Genomic DNA, 10,184 nt, shown 5'->3' with positions numbered 1-10,184 from the left:
ATAGCCTGTCATAGCCATAACTGTCAAAAAAAAATTCAAAGCTGCAGCACATACAGCAACAAACACTGTTAGTAAATTTGTCCTGGAGTTTATGCAGGTGCAGAAAGTGCTGCTGCTGTAAGTAAGCCTAACAGCTTCCAGATCACTTATTTTTCTGGAAAGATAGCAAGAAGGGCATTACTGCTCATCTCTACAATCTCCCAGATCTTGGAATACTTTGTCCCATGAAAACTATGGCGTTATTTTTGTGCCACTATTCTGAGCGCACGTAAAAAATAAAATTGCAGGTGCAAGTGTTGCATTTTGAGGAGAAATTTATTTTGAGCGTACAAAAGCTGAATTTGAGTGAACAAAATTCATTGCTGCGTGCAAAAAATGTGTGTCAGTGTTTGCGCTTATCCATATACACACACAATAGCACCCCCTCTCGCTCAGTTTTTTCATTTGCGCTTGCTCGCAATGTGTTGCTTGCGCTCACAACATTCTCTGCTTATATTTGAGTAGCTCTCTTTTATGTCGTCGAATACTGAACAGCAGCACGAAAACAGCATGTCCCGGCCACATGTAAGTAACATAAAATCATTTTGTACATTGTTATTCGCTTGATAACTGACGTTAGCTAATTTGCAAACTATGCAAACTTGAAAAATGATGTACCTCATGTAGTTCGTTATATGGGTTTTTTATTTTTGTCTGAGATACATCATTTCATTGTATTTTTCTAACTACCTGTCCATGTTCTTTGCTGCTTTTAACAGGACATACTGAGACAGTAAATGATGCATAGACTCCTCTCTGGGAGCTGCTTTAAACCAACAACCACTAAATCTGGATTATTTGGAGTTCTTGACTCGTCATGAGCTTGTTCTGTTTGAATCTTTCTCTGAGCAAATAGGCGGTCTGTCAGAGATTACAGAGGGTCTACAAAACGTTCATCATCTGGTTCAGTGTGAAATTAACATCAGCTCTGTGGCCATTATTGAACTGGAAACAGAAGTTGGTCTGGACCTGGCCACCCCAAAATCGTACTAGAGAGAGAAAAACTGAAGAACTTGTTGGACACTCAGCTGCATTGCTAAATGTCTTGGTGTTTCAAGAAGAACAATCTACAGGAGGATGCAAGAATTTGACTTGTCTGTGAGAGGAACATACAGCACAATGAATGACCAAGAGCTGGACAACATCATATCGGCTAGCAAAAATCAGATGCCAAATGCTGGCTATCGAATGGTTCAAGGACATTTGGTTTCTATGGGTCTCCGTGTTCAGTGGTGGAGAATGATGGCCTCCATGCATCGAGTTGATGCTGTAGGGATCTTCACACGGATCACAGAACTAGGCTGTGTTGTGCGAAGAAGCTACTCGGTGCGAGGCCCTCTCTCCGTGGTCCACATAGACACAAATCACAAGCTAATAAGGTAAAATACCCACTTATATAGCTCTAACCCAAGTTGGGCAGAAAGATGCACGTTATACTTTAAATCTGCTTTAATCAACCTTATCTGATAGGTCTTTCAGTGTATTTATAATATTTTAAAAAGCACTTGATAGAGTAATATTAAGTAAAAGGATTACAACATGTGTAACAAAACCAGTAATATTGTTAATTGTAAATTTTCTTGAGCAATTATTTACACTTTGTATATCGATATTTTCCATGATAACAAGCCTATCAACACATAATATGGTAAGTGCTCCAGAAAAAAAAAAAATCATGACAAGAGAACTAAAATATTTAGTCTCGTTGAACTTATCCACTTTCACATATAAAAATGTTGGTATTATTTTCAGCACACCTGACAAGTGTCCAGTTTAAATCAGTGGCAAGTGTGCATACTGAAAAATGTATTTTCAATGTCTTACATGTTCTGCAAATCAAGCCTTACTGAGATTGTTTTCCCTCTGAAACAGGTACAATGTTGTGATCTTTGGTGGAGTGGATGGCTACTCAAGGAAGGTAAAATTTTAACTGTTATGTAGAATATTTGGTAGTTTTGAAATGAGAGCTTTATTAGGTTATTTTTTTTATGAACTTCAATTATTCAGCAAGCCAACATAGTGGACGATTTGCAATTTAAAAAAAAAAAAATAAATGTATAATCAGTTCTTTACAAAAAAAGGTTCAACTAAAAGGCCATTTTTAGTTTTTGATAAGTACTACCAGTATTGATGTATAGACTACGCAAGCTTTGAATTATGGAACTGTACAATATTCCTTGAACACTTATTATGAAACTGCATTATTAACTGAAAAACTATACATGATCTGAAACCAGATCTTTAATTTTCCATTTGTTTTTACTGCAGGTCCTGTACTTGGATGCAGCAACTAACAACAGGGCAAAAACTGCATTCTCATTTTTCCTGAGATCAGCCCAGCTTCACGGCTTGCCATCAAGGTTTTATGCCCTGATTAAATTTATATGCTAGCAACAAGTTTCATTAAAGAAAACTTTAAAAATTCCTTAAAAATTTATTTTTATCATAGGGTTAAGGCAGATCAAGGAGTAGAAAACCTGGACATTGCACATTTCATGTTTGCCACAAGAGGAACAGGGAGAGCGAGTTTCATATCTGGGAAGAGTGTCCACAATCAGAGGTTAGTCTTTTGATGTTTTTTATATTATTATTGACTGCATGGGCAGATTGTTGTAGCAGTTCTGATACTGATTTGAAGCATGAAATACCTGAAATCCAAATGTATTTACAGAGTAGAACAACTTTGGCGTGATGTCTGGATTGCAGTCACTAGCAAGTACCATGATATTCTTCACTCACTCGAGGAGGATGGCCTGCTTGACATTTCAGATGTCATTCATCTCTCTGGTGTCCATTACATCTTTGTCCCTCGACTCCGAGCACATCTTGTCACCTTTGTTGGAGGATGGAATAATCATCCCCTCAGGACAGAAGGTGGTCTCACTCCTGAACAGCTCTGGTGTATGGGACATCTACAAGAGCTGGACGAGGGCGAGAGACTTGAGGTACCAGATCATAATCAGATTTTTTTTTTTTTTTTAATTTATTTAAATGTTGAATTTCAAAATTTTAGTTAGCAGTTAACTCTGCTCTTCTGAAATTAACAAATTAAATACTTGTAGCACATCTGGGAGATGCTTCTGGTGATTTTATACATTCTTGCTTTTCAATTACCACTAATCTAAATTACAGTAAGAAGAGCATGAAAACAAAGGCATTATTTTTAAATTGTTGTATTTAATGGAAAAAAACGCTTACACAAAATAACATTACTCCCAAAAGTACCTATTCTGGAATAATGACTATTATATATGTTTGTGGATTTGAAGGAGCTTCAGGATCCAGGCATTGACTGGGAGAGTGCTGTACTGCAAGAAGAATCTAACAGCACAGTTGTGGTTCCTGAAGTTGAATGCCCACTGGATGAGGAAACCCTGGAGGGACTTCAGAGAACAATTAATCCCTTGGAACATTCTGAGTCACACGGTCGTGACCTGTACATATAATTCTTGCTACAGGTGTCAAACCAACAGTGACACTTAACATGGACATGAAAGTCAACGCTCTTAAGTTCTCAAATACTGGATTTCTTTGCTAAAACATTCAGATTACAAGTAGACAAGCAAACAAATCACTTGCTTATTATCTATCAACGTAGGACCCTACACAAAGTTTTGAAGTCTTGTCATTTTCATGAAACAGCTACAAACATCTTAACAGCTAATGTTTAGAAACATTTTTACTCATTTAGTTTCCAAATTACAAGACAATGTTTTAAACTCTGTGGAATTCACCACCATATCTAACTGCTGCACTCATTATGGTTTTAAACACTGTAAGTGTCCAGATGCTGCACTGGAAAAGTCACAGTACAAGTGCATGCACTCACAACTGGGTAACAAATTGAGTGATCTCCCAGCCGCTCCTTACATTCATGGTCAAACTTGCATGTTATTTTGAAATGTCTCTTTTCATCAGGAAGGATGGGAACATGGGACTGGCCGGTCATCCACTGGAGCACATGCTTGACAGCAAGAGACTGATTTTTCACCACCTGCACCGCCTGTGATGTTTGAAAATGTTTATGAAGTCTTTTCTAAATAAAAAGCAATCTGGATTACAATGTTTTAAATTAACAACTAAGAATACTTCCTGGTGCCCTGCATGTTAAAGCAAAAAAATATTTAACAGATGCATATGATAGATATATCTATACACACACACACACAAAATAGGTATATACAGCTAATACTATATAGTACCTGATACTTCAATCTCCTGCAAGAAATCTTGCAAAATATTTATGATCTTCCTCTCAGTTCTCTCCCTAGATGTCCCCTTTTCACTGAAATGTGGTTGGCAGCTCATCATAATGAAATCAGCGTCTGGCTGTAAATAAGGAAATAAAGTAGATTATATTATAGATATATTGTTCATTCAAAACTAATAAATAAATACAGGATAACTACAGTACAGATAAGTGGACTGTCTTCGGATCAGACTGAAGCTGCTATGTTAATACTTTGTTTGTTCCTGGGAAAATCCTCAAACTGTGGCAAGCTTCAGGATTTACAGCCATCAGGTTTACAAGACCATACAGTTCCATGCCCTTTCTGAGCTGCTGTAGCATTGGAATCAGTCTTGTTGTAGAGTGTAAGACAATAGCACTTAAAACAAACAAAAAAAACCAAAATGAAAAACTAGGGGGGGGGGGGGGGAAGAATGGGTTAATGATCTCTCTGACTTTCTCCCTTACCGGATCATGCTTTCCTTACTATCCATCTTTATCTGGTTTGTGTATCCACAGCTGGCAATTTCATCAGCCCACATCAGAGACTGTATGTCTGCTGCATCTTCAACCTGGAAATGTATAATGTGAAAGAGGAAATACAGAAGGTTAAAAGTGTTTAAAAACACCATACTCATAATATATCATGTGCCAGAGCTAAACCAGGTGCTCACTTTGCTGATGAGCAGGGAAAATTCCACATCTGCAACATCCTCCTTAAACAGACAGCTGAAATCATCCTCTCCTGAGCAGAGGAAATTGTAGCACCATTCTTTGAAAAAGGCAGGAGATGGGCCTCCTTGGGCGAGGCTGACTGCAATTATTTCACCAATAGTTCTGTGAAGACAAATGATTATAATTCATTTTCAGGTAACATTTACAAAAATATCGGATGCGTATTAAATGTAATACACAAAGCTCGTATGTAACCAACCTGAAGTTTTCATTATCAAGATCGGTCAGAGAATACTTGGGGTTTTTGCCCTTGTTCTCATTGTGGGAAAAAAATCATTACCGATTCATTGTAGTTACTATGGTTTTTAGTAATGTGCTATAGGTTTACCTTGCATTTGCTTTTCACAATGCATAACTCAGATTCCTGCAGAATTAAAAAAAAAAAAAAAAACAAAAAAAACAAAAAACAAAACAGTAATTGTGATACTATATTATTTAATCAAAATTGCTCATTTTGATTTCATCAAAATTGTCTCACCTCATCATCAGGAGAGAATTTTCCGTTGCACGTATTGATGTGTACTGCAAGCATCTGCAGAGGCATAAGTTCATTACACTGGTAACATCTTCTTTGGCATCTTTGAAAAGTGCTGTGAGTCGGGAGGTAGAGGAGATGTGTCTAATGTTTCCTGAAGAGGTACAATGTAAAAAGTGGATTTGCCACCTCCTGACACAGCTTTCAGTGTTTTGACAGAATATCCTTCTGTTTCAGGTGGAATTACAGTGAGCTTTCGTCGACCACTGCCACCTTTATTGACAGAAAGATAGCATAAACAATCAAGCAGCAAAAGTATCAACTACATAATGGAGCCATCCTCCACAAAGATATTCCATTTTTGGAAAGGTTTCTTCCAGAAGTCTAGAAATCTTAGTTAAAAACACAGTTAAGCAGAATGGAACACTAAATGGACTGTGGCATATGATTCAGGCTAAATGCGTCTGCCGATGACTGATTTTAATACTGACTATACAAACTTACCTCTGCATGGTCACCATCTTCTGGAAGAGACACTGTTTGTCTCCCCAAGCCAGCTTGTAGGAGTTCAAGCTCCTCAGCTGGCAAAGGTGTGTAGGATGTGTTTTTTGACAGCAAATAAAAATTGAGGCCTGTGGTCTTACTGCCTGCCTTAACAAGCTGCTTAGTAGATGTTAAACATCTCTTTTTACCACGGCTCAAGTTTGATTTGAAACATCCTGGAAATGATCTGTGGGATGAAAATGCATGAGTTAAAAAAAAAAAAAAAAAAAAAAAAAAAAAAAATGCAGTGTTGCATAACATAAGGGTTATTGTTTAATAAAGTTATTAAATATGACATCCGTCCTGAATAGCACATTTTAATTAAAAAAAATCTATGTTGATAAATCGACAAACCAAATAACTTTAACAGAAAAGATTGCAAAAAGTTTATTAAAAAAAAAAAAAAAAAAAAAAAAAAAAAAAAAAAAAAAAAAAAAAAAAAAACCACCCCACCACACAACAACAAACCACACACAAAAAAAAGCAAAAACCTTGTCATCTCTTGCTGGATAGTCAGATGTCTAGGCTCCGGCTGCCCACTCTCTGTTGGCCTCCCTGAAGGATTTGTGGATATGTTGTTAAGCAGCTGTGACCAAGTGGTCAGCGGGGTTATAGAAGAAATAATAAAATGACAACGCCACCTGGGGGGAAATTCTAGCCCCCAGGAAATATGAACTTTAGAAATAAAATGTAATTAAAACAACATTCGCACAGGTTCAGGGATGCACACTGAGGCCGGCTCAAATATTAACAATTTTATTTATTAATATGAAATAAAAACAAAACAACAGCGCACTGAATGCAGTGTCATCTAAAACGGTGTCCCAAATTACAATAAAAATAAACATACAACTGGGACTTACCAGCAGCGGTGGACCAAAAGAAAACCACACAAAAAAAAAACCCACTATAGTCTATTCACCTGGTGCTGTACAACAAAAGAAGTGTGGAAAACGACCCACCACCTAAGGTCCCACGGCCACTGGTAGATCCTCAGTTCGCTGAAATAAAAGCACAAGACATACACATTACAAGAATAAAAACATGGGACATAAATAAATTAAAAGAAAAACTGAGATCTGCAATAAAACACACCCACATACACACCACAGAGCACAGATTGGAAATACTTGTACTCTGCGAGCCAGCCCACAGCTGGTGCTGGTTCCGATTGTCCGTAGCCCCACTCAGTCTCGCGCAGCTCTCCACAACTGGGAGAAAAGGGAGAGGCAATACCAGTTTTGTAACACCAGCCCAATATGCAGCTGAGGATCGCCCCGAAAGCTGGAGTGAAACGATAGTCCAAAAGGGGCTTAGCGTGAGACCCAAAGCCCCCACGGGCGAGGCAAGCAGCAGGAACAAACTGGACAGCCAACAGATGACGAGACGAAACCAGACCAGACGAGAGGAGAGCTCGGCAGGCGTCTCGACTCTTCGCTTAAAATATCAGGCAGTTGGTCCCTGAGAGGGTGCGGCAGCAATCAAACCCTACAAACAAAAGGGGCAAAGATAACCTTAATCTTCTCTAATTTACAAATACTAGCAGCTATAATATAAGCGGCTTACCCCAAGACTGGAGGCGCTATACTGCACGGTGGACGCAACTCAAACACGTCTCTCCACCACGGCTGGAGTAAAGAAAAGAGAAACAGCCGCGCTGTAGCGGGCCACGGAAATATGACTACTAGTTACCGACTTTTGAGAGAAAGCAGAGGTCAAAAGGAGGCCTACCTGTAGCAGTCACACGATCCGATCGTATCGGTAAATTAACCAATAGGCCAGCATTTACTGCTGTGTCGCACCAGAAGCTCGGGAGGAATGATCTAACAAAAAAACCGGCTTCCCTTTATACAGGTAAACACCACTCTGTAATCAATATGCAGGTGGGTTCCTAATTAACGTAGCTGCGCAGCAAGAGCGAGCGCAGGAGAGAGCGAGAGCAGTAGAGCGAGCGAGAGAGAAAAGAAAGGCGAGTAGCCCATCCGGCTACACAGCAAAGACACCAGATTTCTTACTGCTGACTCAACTGCACCATTACCCTAAAAAACATGGTTATGATACACTGCCTCAGTAAGACAACTACGCTGGTAATTACCCATAAGGTTAGCTTAAACTCTACAGCTGCATCTGTAACTACAAATTCACAGCATATTAGACAGAAAGGACAGCAAATTACTAAATTCACAAAAAAAATTAAACTCACCTGATGCTGTGTTGTAGTATTATATGAGCCATTGTTTGATTCCGCCATCTCTTCTTTAGCTGCAGAGTAAATCAAAAATCCCTCTATCTGCAAGAAGCGAGGCTGAGTGCACAGTGTTTCCGGTGTCCGGAATGCAGTAGCTAGCGAGCTGATTGGAGACCGTAAGAGCCAATCAGAATTTTTGAAACCAAGTCTGTGATTGGTTGGTTTTGTGGCACACTTATAACGGTGTACAAAGATTTGAGCGCACACGAAGCAGAGAATGTTGTGAGCGCAAGCAACACATTGCGAGCAAGCGCAAATGAAAAAACTGAGCGAGAGGGGGTGCTATTGTGTGTGTATATGGATAAGCGCAAACACTGAAATACATTTTTTGCACGCAGCAATGAATTTTTTTTCACTCAAATTCAGCTTTTGTACGCTCAAAATAAATTTCTCCTCAAAATGCAACACTTGCACCTGCAATTTTTTTTACGTGCGCTCAAAATAGTGGCACAAAAATAACGCCATAGAAAACCACTTCACAGTAGTAGGAGTCCACTAAAACCTACAAATGAAGAGTGATCCTGGAAGAAATAGGGCGCACACTAGTGACCTCAACAATTGCAAGATGCTTATATGAAAAAAATAGGAAGATTTATGAAACCATTAGGACTTTATCACCGTTTTATCTGAAAATTTACTGGTAATGTATAGCCTAACTGGCATTTAAAGTGTAAAAAAAAAAAAAGAATGTAGATAAAATTTTGTTGTTGTTTTTTTTATGAAAAGGACTGGTGATAATTTAAAGAGTCAAGTCGGTAGTAGATAAATGTTTTAATAAATATACATTTTACAGCATTTTGTGAACATACACAAAAGTGGCAATTGGCAACGGACAGGCTGAGAGAGAGTTTTATATTTTTTGCTCTCCTTGAACAAAAAAAAAAAATAGTGCACAATCATCAATGTTGATGTTAATCAATTAGATGCCCCAGACTCTACTATTAATAATACAGTGATCCCTCGTTTATCGCTGGTGTTACGTTCTAAAAATAACCTGCGATAGGTGAAATCTGCGTAGTAGCCAACTTTATTTTTTTTACAATTATTATAGATGTTTTAAGACTGTAAAACCCCTCACTACAGGCTTTATACACTTTCCTCAGACAGGCATGAACATTTTCACACTTTTTTCTTTTGTTTAAACACTCTTAAAGTTTAAACCTTCCTAGAAACATAAGTCCAGTATTATAGAATGAAACCGTGCAAAACGTTTCGGCGGCATTGTTGTGTTTGTTGAGGAGAAAACTTACAAACATACAGTGCAGCACTTCAGAGTTACACTGCTAGCGATCGAAGATTTATATAAATTCGACAAGCTAAACGCATTATGTACTGTACAGCAGCGGTCTCCAACTTTTTTTGCACCACGGACCAGTTTCATGTCAGAAAATATTTTCACGGACCGGCCTTTAAGGTGTTGCGGATAAATACAACAAAATAAAATGATACAGACAAAGACAAAAACTGTGGTATTTTGTAAATATAATAATAAACGCGAATTCACTGTGTAATTGTGTAACTTTATTAGCAGCGTACTCCTGAAATGCGCCAACAACATTGAGAGTAATATCCTCCTCTCTGCTTCTAGATACTCTCTAGTTGCTATGGTAACGCGTAAATAGTTCTTTCAAAATAAAATAATAAATAAAATAATAAACAAAATAATCTTTCAAATAATACGACTACAACACGAGAAAAGACCCAGGGAAACCGACTTAACGATTAAAAACCCTGAAAACCATACACTTCACACCCGAGCCTCAACTCTCGCAGCCCGGTACCAAACGGGCCCGGGTGTTGGGGACCGCTGCTGTGCAGGAGACACGGCACTAGATTGGTTGACGATGTTCTACAGCAATCAGAACGCACAACACAATGTGCTGTAACAAAATAAAATAAAAAAATAAAAAAATCAG

The 10,184-nt window shown here is 38.4% G+C and overlaps 1 long non-coding RNA gene across 13 annotated transcripts; it reads right to left on the bottom strand.

The window, feature by feature from the left end:
- Nucleotides 1-3,122: 3,122 nt before the first annotated feature.
- Nucleotides 3,123-8,346, bottom strand: LOC134639283 (uncharacterized). Of its 13 annotated transcripts, XR_010095333.1 has the most exons (9): nucleotides 8,224-8,346; nucleotides 7,752-7,843; nucleotides 7,587-7,648; nucleotides 6,512-7,508; nucleotides 5,481-6,207; nucleotides 4,942-5,366; nucleotides 4,736-4,839; nucleotides 4,242-4,368; nucleotides 3,123-4,042 (listed from the first exon to the last, which is right to left on the bottom strand). It is a non-coding gene; the product is annotated as an uncharacterized LOC134639283 (long non-coding RNA). The 13 variants fall into 13 exon arrangements; XR_010095325.1 differs by having other exon boundaries at nucleotides 7,587-7,843; XR_010095327.1 differs by lacking the exon at nucleotides 7,752-7,843 and having other exon boundaries at nucleotides 3,177-4,042; nucleotides 7,587-7,677.
- Nucleotides 8,347-10,184: the final 1,838 nt, after the last annotated feature.

The sequence above is a fragment of the Pelmatolapia mariae genome, linkage group LG12 (genome assembly GCF_036321145.2).
Source record: "Pelmatolapia mariae isolate MD_Pm_ZW linkage group LG12, Pm_UMD_F_2, whole genome shotgun sequence".
Classification (NCBI taxonomy): domain Eukaryota; kingdom Metazoa; phylum Chordata; class Actinopteri; order Cichliformes; family Cichlidae; genus Pelmatolapia; species Pelmatolapia mariae.
Note: the sequence above shows the minus strand (reverse complement) of the source record. Positions and strands in the feature narration are given on the sequence as shown.